The following is a 15,282-nucleotide window of genomic DNA, read 5'->3' on the forward strand; positions in this document are numbered from 1 at the left end:
CCCAGGTTCACCCAGCGGCCCAGTCCCAGGCTCAGGCACAGACCTACACCTAGGCTACAGCCAAGGACCAGGCCGAGCCCCAGGACCAGGACCATGCCGAGGCACAGGCCATGGCCGAGGCTCAGGCTCAAGTCGAGGTCGAGGTCCAGGACCAGGACCAGGACAAGGCTCAGGCCCAGGCATAGACCCAGGCCAATGCTCAGGCCCATGCACAGGCCCAGGACCAGGAACACGCCGAGACCCCGGCCAAGTCCGAGGATCAGGCGAGCCGAGTCCCATAACCAGGACCGGCAGAGGCCCAGGCAAGTCGAGGTGAGCCAAGGCCTAGGCCCAGGCCCAGGCACAGGTCGATCCTCAGGCAGAGGCCCAGGCACAGGCAGAGACTCAGGCCAAGACCCAGGCCGAGGCCCAGGACCAGGCCCTCACGAGGTGAGGCGAGCTCAGGCCCAGGGCCTCACCGAGCCGAATCAAGGCGAGCCCAGGCCGAGGCGAGGCGAAGCGAACTCCAGGCCCAAGCCGAGGTAATGCGAGACGAGGCGAGGCCCAGGTCCACGTTAAGGCGAGACGAGCCAACGCCATGGTCCAGGCTCAGGCGAGGCGAGCCGAACCCCAGGCCCAGGCCAAGACAGGTCAGGCCCAAACCCATTCCCAGGCCCAGGCGAGGCGAGGCGAGCCAAACCCCAGGCCTTGGCCAACACTAGACTAGCAGGGGCCCAGGACCAGGCCCAGGTCCAGGTCCTGGCGAGGCGAAGTGAGCCGAGGTCCAGGCCCTCACCGAGGCGAGGCAACACGAGCCGAGGCTCAGGACTAGGCGAGGGGAGGCGAGCCAAGGACCAGGCCCAGGCCGAAGCCAAGACCCAGGCTCAGGCTCAGGCCCAGGCATAGGCCCAAGCAAGGCGAACTGAGGCCCAGGTCCAGGCAAGTCGAGGCGAGCCGAGCCGAGGCCCAACCCAAGCCCTAGACAAGGTTAGCCGAGACCCAGGCCAAGGCTTAGACTCATGCGAGCCGAGGCCCAGGTCCAGGCCTAGACCCAGACCCAGGCCCAGGCAAGGCGAGCCGAGGCCCAGGCCGAGTCCGAGGTCAGGCGATCCGAGGCCCAAACCCAGGCGAGCCGAGGTCCAGGCCCGGACTGGGGCGAGATGAGGCGAGGCCAAGGACTAGGCCCAGGCCCACGCCCGGGCACAGTCCCAGCCACAGGCCAAGGCGAGGCGAGCCGAGACACAGGCCCAGCCACAGGGCCAGGCGAGGCGAGCCGAGACACAGGCCCGGGACCAGGCACAGGTCCAGGCGAGGCGAGGCGAACAGAGGCCCAGCCCAGGGTTAGGCGATGCGAGCCGAGGACCAGGCCCAGGCCCAGGCGAGGCGAGCCGAGGCTCAATCCTAGCCCAAGGTAAGTCAAGCCTAGGCCCAGGCCTTGGTCCAGGCACTGGCGAGGCGAGCCGAGGACCAGGCCCAGGCTCAGGCCCAGGCCTGGCCGAGGCGAGGCGAACCGAGGCCCAGTTCGAGTCCGAGGCGAGGCGAACCGAGGCCCAGTTCGAGTCCGAGGTCAGGCGAGCCGAGGATCAGGCCCAGACCCAGGCGAGGCGAGCCGAGGCCCAGGTCCAGGCACAGGTGAGGCGAGCTGAGGCCCAAGCCCAGGGTGAGGCGAGGTCCAACCCCAGGCCCAGGCCCAGGCCCAGGCGAGGCAAACCGTTGCCCAAGCCCTCAATCAGGCCAAGGACCAGGCGAGGCGAGACGAGTCGAGGCTCAGGCCCAGGACAAGGCGAGGCGATCCCAGGCCCGGGCGAGTCCAGGCGAGCCAAGGCCCAGGTGCAGACTCGGGCCCAGGCGAAGTCAGGCGAGGCCTCAGCTCGCCTCTCCTCACCTGGGCTTGGGCCTTGGCCTCGGCCTCGGCTCGCCCCGCTTGGGCCTGGGCCTCGTCTCGCCTCCCCTCGGTCTGGGCCTGGGCCTCGCCTCAATTCGCCTTGCCTCGCCTGGCCTTGATTTTTGGTTCGGCTCGCCTCACCTCGCCTGTGCCTGGGATTCGGCTCGTCTCGTATCGGCCTGGGCCTGCACCTCAGCTCACTGCTCCTCGCCTAGGTCTGGACCCGGGCCTGAGCCTAGGCCGCGGCCCGCCTCGCTTTGTCCTGCGCCTGGACCTCGGCTCGCCTCGCCGTTGGCCTAGGCCTCGGATTCGGCTCACCTCGCCTCAGACTGGGTTTGGTCATCGGCTCGCCTCGTCTGAGCATGGGCCTGGGCTTGGATCGCCTCGCCTGAGCATGGACCTGAGCCTTCGCTCACCTCGACTCGGCCTGGGCTTGGGCCTCGGCTCGCCTCGCCTCGGCATGAGACTGGGTCTCCGCTCGCCTCGCCTCAGCATGGGCCTGGGTCTGGGCCTCGGCCTGTGCTTGGGCCTGGGTCTCGGCTCGCCTCACCTCGGCATGGCCCTGGGATCGCTTCACCTTGGCCTGGGCCTTAGCCTGGGCCTCGGCCTGTATTTGGGCCTGGGAATCGGACCGCCTCAAATCTCCCTGGGCCTCGGCTTGACTCGCCTCGCCTCGGCCTGGGCTTGGGCCTGTGCCTCGCCTCGCCTCACTTAGGCCTGGGCCTCGGGTTTGGCTCGCCTCGCATCGGCCTGGGCGCCTGGGCCTCGCCTGGGCCTGGGCCTCGGCATCTGTTCGCCTCGCCTCGGCTTGTGTTTGGGCTTGGGCCTCGGCCTGGGCCTCAACCACGGGTCGCATCGCCTTTTCCTGGACCTGGGCCTCGGTTCGCCTCGCCTCGGCCTGGGTCTGGGCCTCGGCTCGCATCGCCTCAGACTGGGTTTGGACCTCTGCTCGCCTCGCCTATGCATGAGACTGGCCCTCGGATCGCCTCGCTTTGGCCTGTGCTTGGGCCTGGGCCTCGGCTCGCCTCATCTAGGTCTGGATCTGGGCCTCGGCTCGCCTCGCCTGGGCATGAGCTTTGGCTCGCCTCGCCTGGCCATGGGCCAGGACCTCGGTTCCTTTTGCCTTGGCATGGGCCTGAGCTCGCCTCGCCATGGAACTGGGCCTCGGCTCGCCTCGCCTCGCTTCCCCTGGGCCTAGTCCTCGGTTTCGCCTCGCCTCACCCTGCCTCGCCTGGGCCTGGGCATGGGCCTCGACCTGGGGCTGGGGCTGGGCCTTGCCCTGGGCTTTTCCTTCGGCTCGCCTCGTCTCACCTGGGAATGAGCCTGGGATTCGGTTCGTCTCGTCTCGGCTCGCCTCACTTGCCCTGGGCCTGGATCTGGGCCTCGGATCAGCTCGCCTCGCCTTGCCTGGGCCTGAACTTCGGCTCGCATCGCCTAGTCCTGGGTCTGGGCCTCGGCTAACATCGCCTCGGACTGGGTTTGGACCTCTTGCTCGCCTCGCCTAAACCAGGGCCTGTGCCTCACCTGGGCCCGGGCCTCGACTTCGGCTCGCCTCACCTCGGCTCGCCTCGCCTCGGCGTGTGTTTGGGCCTGGGCCTCGGCTCGCCTCTCCTCGGCCTGGGCCTGGGCTCGCCTCTCCTCGGCCTGGGCCGCGGCTCGCCTCTCTTCGGCCTGGCCCTGGGCCTGCCTCGCATCGGTCTGGGCCTCGGCTCGTCTCTCCTTGCCTGGGTCTGAGTCTCGGTTCGCGTTTCCTCTCCTGGGCCTGGACCTCCGCTCGCCTCACTTGCCATGGGCCTGGTCCTGGGCCTCGGCTCGCATCGCCTCGCCTGGGCCTGAACCTCGGCTCGCATCGCCTTATCCTGGACCTGGGCCTCGGCTCGCCTCACTTCGGTCTGGGTCTGGGCCTCGGTTCGCCTCGCCTACACCTGGGCCTGTGCCTCACCTCGCTTCATATGGGCCTGTGCCTGGGCCTCGACATCGGCTCGTTTCGCCTCGGACTGGGTTTGGGCCTCGGCTCGCTTTGTCTAGACCTGGACCTGGACCTGGGCATCGGCTCATCTCGCCTGGGCATGACCCTGGGCATCGGCTCGCCTGGCCTCGCCCTGGGTCTGGTCTCGCCTTGCCTCGTCTCGCCTCGGCAGGTGTCTGGGCCTTGGCTCGCCTCCCGTGGGCCTTTGCCGGGGCTATGGCTCGCCTTGCTTCGGCCTGGGTCTGGGCCCTGACTCGCATCTCCTCAGTCTGGTCCTGGGCCTCGCCTCGGCTCGCTCTTCGCCTCGGCATGGCTCCCTTCCCCTGGGCCTGGGCTGGGCCTATGGCTCACTTTGCTTCGTCCTGGGACTGGGTCTCGCCTCGCATCTCCTCGGTCTGGGTCTGGGTCTCGCCTCGCCTCGCTTTGACAGAGCCTGTGCGTGAGCAAGGGCATCGATTCGCATCACCTCAGCCTGGGTCTGGGCCTCGGATCTCCTGCCCACACTTTGGCTGGGCCTGGTTTTAAGTTCGCATCGCATCGTACTGGGCCTGGGCCTCGGTTCGCTTCGCCTCGACCTGGTCCTGGGCCTCGCCTCGTCTCGCCTGGGCCTCGCCTCGTCTCGCCTGGGCCTCGGCTCGCCTCACCTCGGCCTCCGTTGGGTCTCGGCTCATCCCAACTCGGCCTGGGCCTAGGCCTCAGCTCGCCTCCCCTCACCAGGGCCTGGGCATGGGCCTCGGCTCGCCTCGCCTCGCCTCGCCTCACCAGGGACTGGGCCTGGGCCTATGCCTGGGCCTCGGCTCGCCTCCCCTCGGCTGGGCATGGGCATGGGCATGGGCCTCAGCTCGCCTCTCGCCCTCCTCGCCTCAGGCCTATGCCTGGGCCTCGGCTCACCTCTCAGCCTGAGCCTAAGCCTGAGACTGGGCTTCAGCCTGGGTATCGGCCTGGGGCTGGGCTTGCGCCTGGGCCTCGAACTGGGCCTGGACCTGTGCCTCGGCCTCTGCTCGCCTTTGCCTCTTCTTCTAACTGAGTCTGTGTCTGGGCCAGGGTCATGGAATACCCTTGCATTGGCATCTTCCTCGGCTTCGGCCTGGGCCTTGTCCTAGGAATTGGCTCGTCTCGTCTCGCCTCGCCTCGACCTGGGTCTCCCCTCAGCCGAGGCCGAGGCGATGCTAGTCAAGGCCAAGGCCCAGGCCCAGGCCCAAGCCCAGGCCGAGGCAAGGTCAGCTGAGGCCCAGGCCCAAGCCAATATCCAAGCCCAGACGAGTCTAGGTGAGCTCAGGCCCAGGCTCTGGACGAAACGAGGCAAGCCGAGGACCAGGTGAGGCCCACGTCTAGGCTCAGACAAGTCGAGCCGAGGCCCAGGTCCAGGCCGAGGCGAGGCAAGACGAAACCCAGGGCCATCCCAAAGTCGAGGCCGAGGCGAGGGAGCAGAGGCCTAGACCGATCACCTCGCATAGGCAAGAGCGAGACGAGGCGAGCCGAGGCCCAGGCCCAACACCATTTTCAAGAGAGGCGACTCGAGGCCCAGCTCCAGGTTCAGGCGAGTCGAGCCGAGGCCCAGGTCTATGCCCAGGCCCAAGGACCAAGTCCAAGTCGAGGCCCAGGTCAAGACCCAGTCGAGACAAGGCGAGCCCAGGCCCAGGAACAGGCCGAGGTGAGGTCAGCCGAGGACCAATCCCAGCCACAGGCGCAAGCCCAGGCGACTCGAGGCCCAGACCCTAACGCAGGTCATGGCCCATGCCCAGGCCCAGGCGAGACGAGGCGAGCCGAGGCCCAGGCAGAAGCTAAGGCGAGGCGGGTCGATGTCCAGGCCAAGGCCCAGAGCCAGGCCCAGGCGTGTCTAGGCGAGCCGAGGCCCAGGCCCATACTTAGACCCAGGCCCAGTAGAGGCGAGGCGAGCCGAGACCCAGAACAAGTCCGAGGCGAGGGGACCCGAGGCCCGGGCCCAGGTCCAGGCCCAGGCGAGGCGAGCCAAGGCCTAGGCCCAGTCCGAGGCGAGACGAGCTGAGGACAAGGCCCAGACCAGGACAATGCAAGGCGAGGCGACCAGAGATCTAGGCCCAGACACAGGCCTAGGCCAAGGCCGAGGCAATCCGAGGCCCAAGCCCAGACCTAGGCCCCGGCGAGGCGAGGCCCAATCCCAGGCCCAGGCCTAGTCCCATGCCTAGGTCCATGTCGAGACGTGCCGAAACACAGGCTCACAACGAGTTCCAGGAGAGCCCAGGCCCAGGCCCAGTGCGAGGCCAATGCCCAGGCCCAAGCCCAGTCTCAGGCGAAGCGAGGCGAGGCGAGGCGAGCCGAAGCCCTGGCCCAGTCGAGGCGAGGCGAGGCGAGGCGAGGCGAGGCGAGCCGAAGCCCAGGCCCAGTCGAGGCGAGGAGAGCCAATTCCTAGGCCCAGTCCGAGGCGAGGCGACCTGAGGCCCAGGCCCAGGAGGGGCGAGATGAGCCGAGGTTCAGGCCCAGGTCAAGGCGAGGCAAGCCGAAAACCAAGCCCTGGCCTAGGCCCAGCCCTATCATGAGGCGATGCGACCCGATGCCCAGGGTTATGCCCAGGGTTGTGCCCAGGCCTATGCCGAGGCGAGGGGAGAGCGAGGCGAGTCCAAAACCAGGCCTAGCCCGAGATCAGACGAGCTCAGGCCCAAGCCAGTCCGAGGCCCAGGCCCAGGTCAGGCGAACCGAGGCCAAGCCAACGATTAGTTCCAGGTCCTGGCGAGGCGAGACGAGCCGAGAACCAGGATGTTTTCAGCTGTGTACAAAACCCATTAAGATTTTAAATAAGAGTAGTGAGGAGTTACAATTACCAATTTCATCAATCTCTTCAGTTCAAGAAGGAATAGTTTTAAGAAATAAATACAAAGATCTATTAGAATCAACTAATTGCCCTGAGTTAGATGAAAGTTTACTTCTTTTGCTTGTGAAGCACAATAAAGCAATTGCTTTGCCGGGGAACGCCTTAGGCTAAACAACTGTTTTAAAACATCATATTAAATTAAAACCAGGAACACAACCTATCTACATACCCGCCTACAGAGTTCCTCACTCTAAATTAGCAATAGTAGATAAACTGATCACTGAAATGTTATCACAGGATATTATTGAACATAATAAAAGTGAATGGAACTTTCCTTTGATATTGGTGCCAAAGTCAGATGGTACTATGCGCCCAGTTATTGATTATAGGGAATCGAATAAGCACACCATCCGTGACAGGTTACCATTACCAATTATAGGTGATATTTTGAGAAGTTTGGGAACTGAGAATAGATATTTTAGCACAACAGTGGGGTGATACCAGGCCCAGGCCTAGGGCGAGGCGAGGCCGAGACGAGCTCAAGTCCGGCCCCTGGCCCAGGACGAGGCCGAGACCGAGGCAAGCCCAAGTCCAGGCACAGGCCTAGGTCCAGGCCCAAGCCAATGGCCCAAGCCCTGTCTGAGGCGAGGCGAGCAGAGTCCGAGGCAAATCAAGGCGAGGCGAGCCGAGGCCCAGGCCCAGGGCGAGTCCAGGGGAGCCGGCTCCCAGGCCCAGGCCCAGGTGAGGCGAGCCAACCTCATGGCCAGGCCTAGGTGAGGCGAGACGAGTTTCAGACCTAGGCTGAGACGAGGCCCAGGCCCAGACCCAAGCCAAGTCGAGGCGAGTCGAGGCCGAGGCTCAGACCCAGACCCAGACCCAGACCCAGACCCAGGCCGAGGCGAGGCCAGCCGAGGGCAACCCAGGTCAGGTTTAGGCGCAGGTCCAGGCTCAGATCCAGGGGAGGCGAGGCTCAGGTCCAGGCCGAGGCGAGGCGAAGCGAGCCGATTCTTAGGCTCAGGCCGAAGAGAGGCGAGCCGAGACCCAGGCCCAGGATGAAAAATGGAAAAATATAGAAATAGATACAACCTTAAAAGAGAATATCGACACCCTATTCTCAGGTATTATCAATCAACACACAAATTCAATCACTAGAGCCAATCAAAAGAAAGAAATAAATCTGAACGGCGGCTATATTAAACACTCACGCCCACCTAAGGGTTACATAAATTAAACCAACAAGATTATCACTTTCAGACCAAGAGGAAGTTTCCAATTTAGGGCTTAACTGCCATATTCTGTCGAAACTTAAAAAGTTTCAAAAAAGAACAGAATGCGAAATACTTATAGGCGATGTAGAGAAATTATGTAAAAAAGGTGAACTGTTGAGCCCACTTTCAAACAAGTAGTTATTGCCGAAGCTAATCAATTTAGAGGAAATTATAACAGCAATTTAATTGACAAGAGACATATCGAAGCTGCAAAAGAGTTAAAATCAGACCATAGTATCACCATCAGGAAAGCAGACAAAGCAGCAACTTATGTACTCATGGACACCTCTGAGTATTTAGAAAAGATAGACACTATTCTTAATGACACAAAGTTTAAAAGGATCAACAAAGACCCTACAGAATCACTAAAGAAAAAGGTTAATCGACTAATAGAAGGGAATAATGCTGCCAGTAAAATAAAAATTGACAAACTTTCAGGCGAGTATGGTATGGGTTACTGCTATGGGACAGTAAAAACACACAAACCTGGCAATAAACTCCGTCCCATAATTTCTCAAATCCCTGCTCCTACGTACAAACTCGCTAAGAAACTGTGCTCCATCCTAACTCTCTACACTCCCGCCACCTACAGTCTACAATCCACATATGATTTCCTAGATATCATCAAGGTGAACTCCGCTAAAGGCAGAATCGCCTCTCTTGATGTGGAAGGGTTATACACTAGTATTTCCGTAGATTGCACAATTAATTACATAATCAACAAAGTGTACCACGATGACACCACACCTACATTAGATATCCCAAAACTTATACTACGGGAACTGCTTGAATGCTGTACTAAACAGGTCCCGTTCACTTGGCCCCGCGGGAACAAATATTGTCAAATTATTTCTTTGTCGCGGCTCGTGCCGCTTAAATTCTTCTTATCGGCTTAAGAAACCTGCACAGCGAAGCTATAGCGATAATCCCATACCACACTCCTGGTCATATGGCCATTTCCCGAAGGTTGAGTGTGGTTTGAATTTTCCGCCAAAATCATCGGAAATTTAAAATTCCCGGCTCTGTGCAGGCATGCGCATTGTCGACCCCACCTCCCCCTCCCTATTCCCTCCCTTCTTACCCGGCTAGCTCGAGCCGGACGTCGCGTCACTTCAATGAGAAATGAAGGCTTCGCCTGTGGGAGGAGGGAGGGACCCTAAATCTGTGCAGGTTTCTTAAGCCGATAAGAAGAATTTAAGCGGCACGAGCCGCGACAAAGAAATATTATCGGCTGAAAGAAACCTGCACAGCGAAGCTATGCATGAGACGAGGACAGGTGGGAGGAGAGGTGAAGCCTGAATCAAACCGTTATTACGTGTGTCTTTCCTATGGGAGACTTATTCATTTTATCACTCAGTAGAGGGGAGACAGAAACGTCAAGTACCCACGCCGAAGAATGTGACATGCACAACATTGCACTGTTCACACAATGCGTAAATTTATACGAAATTTGTATCCTGTTCGACGGTTCCTGGCCCCTCCCCACTCCTCGGTCGCCCTTTGCCCCCTCCACTTTTTTGAGATGAGAGGGGTGGAGCCGTTTCCATGGCGACACATGGGACAGGGGCGACTGAGTGGTAGAGACACCGTGTCCCCAAGGGAGTCGTCGATGTCCAGTCCCTAGGTCCCGCACCCGCTCCACAGAGTGGGTGCGGAGAAACTCCAGCGACCGGCGTAGGGCCCCCGACCGAAGCCAGGGACGCAACAACCTGTGGAGTGCTGAGGGTATCGGCCCGGGCAGGTCACGCGGGAGAAGCAGTATGCTCCTGTCGACCTCCCGTACCAGCCGTCGGCGCCCCAAGCGGCTCAGTGGAAGGGCCGGGGTCGCGAAGTTGAGGCCCCCCCCCCCCCCGCCACCGAAGGAGGGAGGACGTGTGAGAGAAGCACGCTCTTTTGGCGCAGGGGAGCACCCGAAGGACGCTGACTGTGTCCCACTCAATCCCGAGCCAATAAAGTCTGTGTGGGAGCAAGGGCAGACCCGTCCCAGTCCACCCCGAACTCCACGTCCGCCAACACACTCAGAGCCATTGAGATGTCGGCCGATGCACCCTCCCCGGTGGGCAAATGCATCCACTAGCCGTCTAGGAACATGAGTGTGGAGACGCTTGCTTCCGTCCAACGTACGCCTACCACTCTCACTAGTTTCGTGAAGATCCTCGGGGTAAGCGAGAAACCGAAAGGGAGTATGCGAGGCCAAGTTCGTTTCCGAGCGACCTCGTCCGTGGGTGTTAGTCAAGAGGCTTCGTCCTGGGTGAAGACGTTCCCTGAGCGTCTCCCACGAAGACGGGCCTGGACCCTCGGTATGTATCCAACTCACCCCAAGTCTTCCCGCGGGAAGTTCTCGAAGCCCGTGGCGAGCGTCTTCATCCAATAGTGTGCTATGGCAATTTGTGACGTCTCGTCACCCACAAGCGGACTTCTATATGTTTAATACCTAGTGACATCATGTGATTGTACTGTGACGTCACCGGATTGATCATGACGCCATAGGATCGTCTCGTGACGTCACAGGGACACAAATTGACGTCATAGGACTACATGGTGACGTCAATTTATCACAATGACGTCATCATACCGTGACATCACTGAGTCACAGTGAGCGTTGAAATAAATTTTGACATGGTAAAATTCTGGACCATCATGACTGTAGATTAAATTAAGTTGAATAGGAAAAGTCATGTTCATTTCGACCTAAGTCACAGTGAGCGTCGAAATTAATTTTAACATGGTAAAATTCTCGACCATCATGACTGTAGATTAAATTAAGTTGAATAGGAAAAGTCATGTTCATGTTGACCTGAGTCACAGTGGGCGTTGAATTAGTTTAACATGGTAAAATTCTTGACCATCATGACTACAGATTAGCTTAAGTTGAATAGGAAAAGTCATGGTCATTTCGACCTAAGTCACAGTGAGCGTCGAAATTAATTTTAACATGGTAAAATTCTCGACCATCATGACTGTAGATTAAATTAAGTTGAATAGGAAAAGTCATGTTCATGTTGACCTGAGTCACAGTGGGCGTTGAATTAGTTTAACATGGTAAAATTCTTGACCATCATGACTACAGATTAGCTTAAGTTGAATAGGAAAAGTCATGGTCATTTCGACCTAAGTCACAGTGAGCGTCGAAATTAATTTTAACATGGTAAAATTCTCGACCATCATGACTGTAGATTAAATTAAGTTGAATAGAAAAAGTCATGTTCATGTCGACCTGAGTCACAGTGGGCGTTGAATTAGTTTAACATGGTAAAATTCTTGACCATCATGACTACAGATTAGCTTAAGTTGAATAGGAAAAGTCATGGTCATTTCGACCTAAGTCACAGTGAGCGTCGAAATTAATTTTAACATGGTAAAATTCTCGACCATCATGACTGTAGATTAAATTAGGTTGAATAGGAAAAGTCATGTTCATGTCGACCTGAGTCACAGTGGGCGTTGAATTAGTTTAACATGGTAAAATTCTTGACCATCATGACTACAGATTAGCTTAAGTTGAATAGGAAAAGTCATGGTCATTTCGACCTAAGTCACAGTGAGCGTCGAAATTAATTTTAACATGGTAAAATTCTCGACCATCATGACTGTAGATTAAATTAAGTTGAATAGGAAAAGTCATGTTCATGTCGACCTAAGTCACAGTGAGCGTCGAAATCAATTTTAACATGGTAAAATTCTCGACCATCATGACTGTAGATTAGCTCAAGTTGAATAGGAAAAGTCATGTCCATTTCCACCTGAGTCACGGTGAGCGTCGAAATTAATTTCAACATGGTAAAATTCTCGACCATCATGACTGTAGATTAGCTCAAGTTGAATAGGAAAAGTCATGGTCATTTCGACCTGAGTCACAGTGAGCGTTGAAATTAATTTCAACATGGTAAAGTTCTTGACCATCATGACTATAGATTAGCTTAAGTTGAATAGGAGAAGTCATGTCCATTTCGACCTGTTTTTTTTTTTTTTTTTTTTTTTTTACTTATATCGATATCAATATCAATATATATATATATTCATTTATTTATTTATTTTTTATAAAAATAATATTGTACAATTCACATAGTGCATAAATTCTATGTAGAATATTGTATCTTGCTCAGCGGTTCCTGGGCCTTCCCCTACCCCTCGGTCGCCCTTTGCCCCCCCTTCTTTTGCGAAGAGGGGTGGAGCCGTTCCCATGGCGACACATGGGACAGGGGTGATCGAGTGGTAGAGATACCGTGTCCTGAAGGAAGTTGCTGATGCCCAGCCCCCGAGGTCCTGCACCCGTTCCACAGAGTGGGTGCGGAGAAACGCCAGCGATGCCGCGAGGCCTCTGATGTTGTGGGCGTGGGGGGCATGGCCCGGGTCGGCCTTCCGGTGCCCTGTTGGTGGTGTCAGCTAGCCAAGACAGGAAGTCCAGAACTGTGCTAGCGGAGATGGTCACTATCGCGTGTCTCCGAAGGAAGTCCTGGAATCTCCGGTTGGGAGGGTTGTTGGATCTGGATGACGGTCGGGACCGTAGCGAAGACGCGGTCTGTCGCTTCCTGGTCGAACAGACCACGGGAAAGGGGAGCTGCTCTCACCACGCCCCGGCGAGCTATCTCCGGGGCCGACCGCGCTGCAGACTGACGAGCTGCCAGACGAGCCGCGGTGAAGGCCCTCGCTGCTGGGGGTAGGGCTGATGACGCCATGTTGGCTGTACCCTCTGCCACGGTAGAGAGTGCCGCCAGGGTGTCTCTGCATACAGAAAACACGCGAATCAAATTAGTAGGGCGAGAAGGATCCCGATCCCCGGAGGGTGTAATAAAGTCACATCGCTCAATTGTAGAACGTATAACATATGCGAAGCCGAGGTCGTTTCCGAACGACCTCGTCCTCGGGCGCTAGTCAAGAGGCTCCGTCCTGGGTGAAGACGCTACCCGAGCGTCTCTCGCCAGGACAGGTCTGGACCCTCTATAGATTGAAATATCCCACTCACCTCAATTCTTCCCGCGGGAAGTCCTCAAAGCTCGTGGCGAGCGTCGTCAGCCAGTTCCTCATCATCGCCATTGCCGTGACGGTCGAGATGGTAGAGGCAAGGTCTTGTCTGGTCGAGGCCTCCGTCGTCAGCAACTTAGCCTCCGGTTCACTAAGTTGCTGGGGGAGGGCGGGGTCCCTGCCCGAGTGCCACAAGCAATCGCGCAGGCCCTCCGGCGCGAAGGGTGGTGGCAGGACGACGGGGAATGGTGAAGGGATATGCCGTCGAGGAGGAACCGTCTTGGGTTGGTCTTGGGCCCGCTCGAGAGCAGGGATGTCTAAGGCTTTCTCCCCTTTCTCCTGCGGGAACCAGGCGTTTGGGGAGAGTGCTACCGCCGGTGAGTCCCCCGACCTGTCGACAAAACATATGCCCATCAGGGTTTAAACGAGGGTTCTCCAGGAGAGCACCTAATGCGTCCAGAGTGTTAGAGGTGGAAATCCTGGAGGGCGTGGAGGCCGGGGCGGAGAGGGGTCGAATCTTATATAGAACCTTAGCCCCCTCCGCGTCGTTGGCCCACTTTAGGATAACGTCATCTCTCCTCCTCCAGCCCTCCAGTAGCGAGTAGTCGGGAGACCAGGCCACTAGCTTGTGATTTTCTCCAAACGAGTACTCCCAGGACCGGGGAAGGTCACACCATGAGAACGGGTGAACTCAAGAGTCCGTCATGGTAGGAGGATAAGGTAAAGAAGAACTGTAGTGGTCCTCCACCCCGTCCAACCCGACGGACGTCTGATTGGGGGGTTCCTCCTGAGAGGGGCCTTCTAGTCCTATACCTGTCGCCGGCACGGAGGGGCGGAGGGAAGGACCAGGAGGGAGAGTGGGAGGGGGGGCTAGAGCCGTAGGTTCAATAGGAGGTTGCTCTGGAGAGGGGTGCGTTATGATTTGCGCGGTCTGAAAGGCCGGATAATGTGATAGGGCCGATTCAAGGACGGGGCCTATCAGGGACGGAAGGAGGGCAGCCACTTGGGCAGCCAGAGTTCCCTCTCCCCTCGTTTCGTCCCCCGGCTCCCTGCCCTTGTGGGATTTACGGCGAGGAAAAGGTGAGCGAGGAAGGGAGGGTGAGTTGGGGGGAGAGGCTGTGGAGGGTGGGGACAAGCTGAGCGTCCTGGACCTCGGTGAGGCAGACCTCTTTTTCGAGCGAGATTTCCTGCCGGGTTCACGTGAGTGAACTAGGGAGGAAGACGAGTTCGTGGGGGTGCTTGACAAAGCAAGCCGTAAGGGTTTTAAGGACCCTTGATGGTCGGATGTATGGGGCTGCCGAGCGGCCTGAGGACGCTCGGGGACACCATACTCCGTAACATCAGACTCGTCCCCTTGTACTCCGAGAGGCCCAGGTTGTCCACCAACGGAAGTCTCGGAGACATAGGGAGACGGATGGCGAGGGCGAACGAGGCCCAATTCCACGCCTAACGCCGGATCCGCCCACACCAGGGGGGGGGGTCGTCAGCGGATTTCAATTTCCGAGCTCTGCGCCATGCCTCCCGAAGAAGTTCGAGGGCGGCTAGCTTGGAACGGGTTTTGGGAGGAGCAGCACGAATCTCCTCAACCCGCGCTTTGCACACAACGCAGGCTAGGGGGTTAAAGCCAGCTTGTGAGAAACAAGGGGCATGGCGGGAGCAGAGGTCGTGGTGGCCGTCTGACGAGATCCTGGCTGTGCAGCCGGATTCCACACACAAGCGTTTGGTCTGAAAATAGAATAATGATAATCATAGAAGGGGTGTCCCAAAGGTGTCTGGACACAACACCGAAGGGGAAAAAACTGCAGGAGAACAGGTAGGGCTCCCTACGAGAACACACGAGCACGAGCAGGAACCAGACTTACCGGCATGAAAAGAAGGTGGGTTGTGGAGTGACCGACTCGTCTGGTTCCGCGATGCTAAGTGACGCGACGTCCGGCTCGAGCTAGCCGGGTAAGAAGGGAGGGAATAGGGAGGGGGAGGTGGGGTCGACAATGCGCATGCCTGCACAGAGCCGGGAATTTTAAATTTCCGATGATTTTGGCGGAAAATTCAAACCACACTCAACCTTCGGGAAATGGCCATATGACCAGGAGTGTGGTATGGGATTATCGCTATAGCTTCGCTGTGCAGGTTTCTTTCAGCCGATAATGATGGTGTTGCAGTGGGATCCCCCTTCAGAGTATTGATGGCAAACTTTTTCATGGGCTGCGTAGAAGAAGTATTCACAAAAACAGAAAAGTCAGATATTGTAGATATATTGACGATATCTTCATTAAGACCAAGAATAGCAACGAAGCTGAAAAACTCCGCTATCTACTCCAAGAGATATCTCAACTCACTTTCACTATGGAAGATAGCATTGACAGAGCTTTACCCTTCCTCGACCTCCTAGTGAAACAAAATGAACATGCTTTTAATACTACGG

Source organism: Oratosquilla oratoria, chromosome 12 (assembly GCF_046742065.1).
Source record: "Oratosquilla oratoria isolate Oo_2021 chromosome 12, ASM4674206v1, whole genome shotgun sequence".
In the NCBI taxonomy this organism is placed as follows: domain Eukaryota; kingdom Metazoa; phylum Arthropoda; class Malacostraca; order Stomatopoda; family Squillidae; genus Oratosquilla; species Oratosquilla oratoria.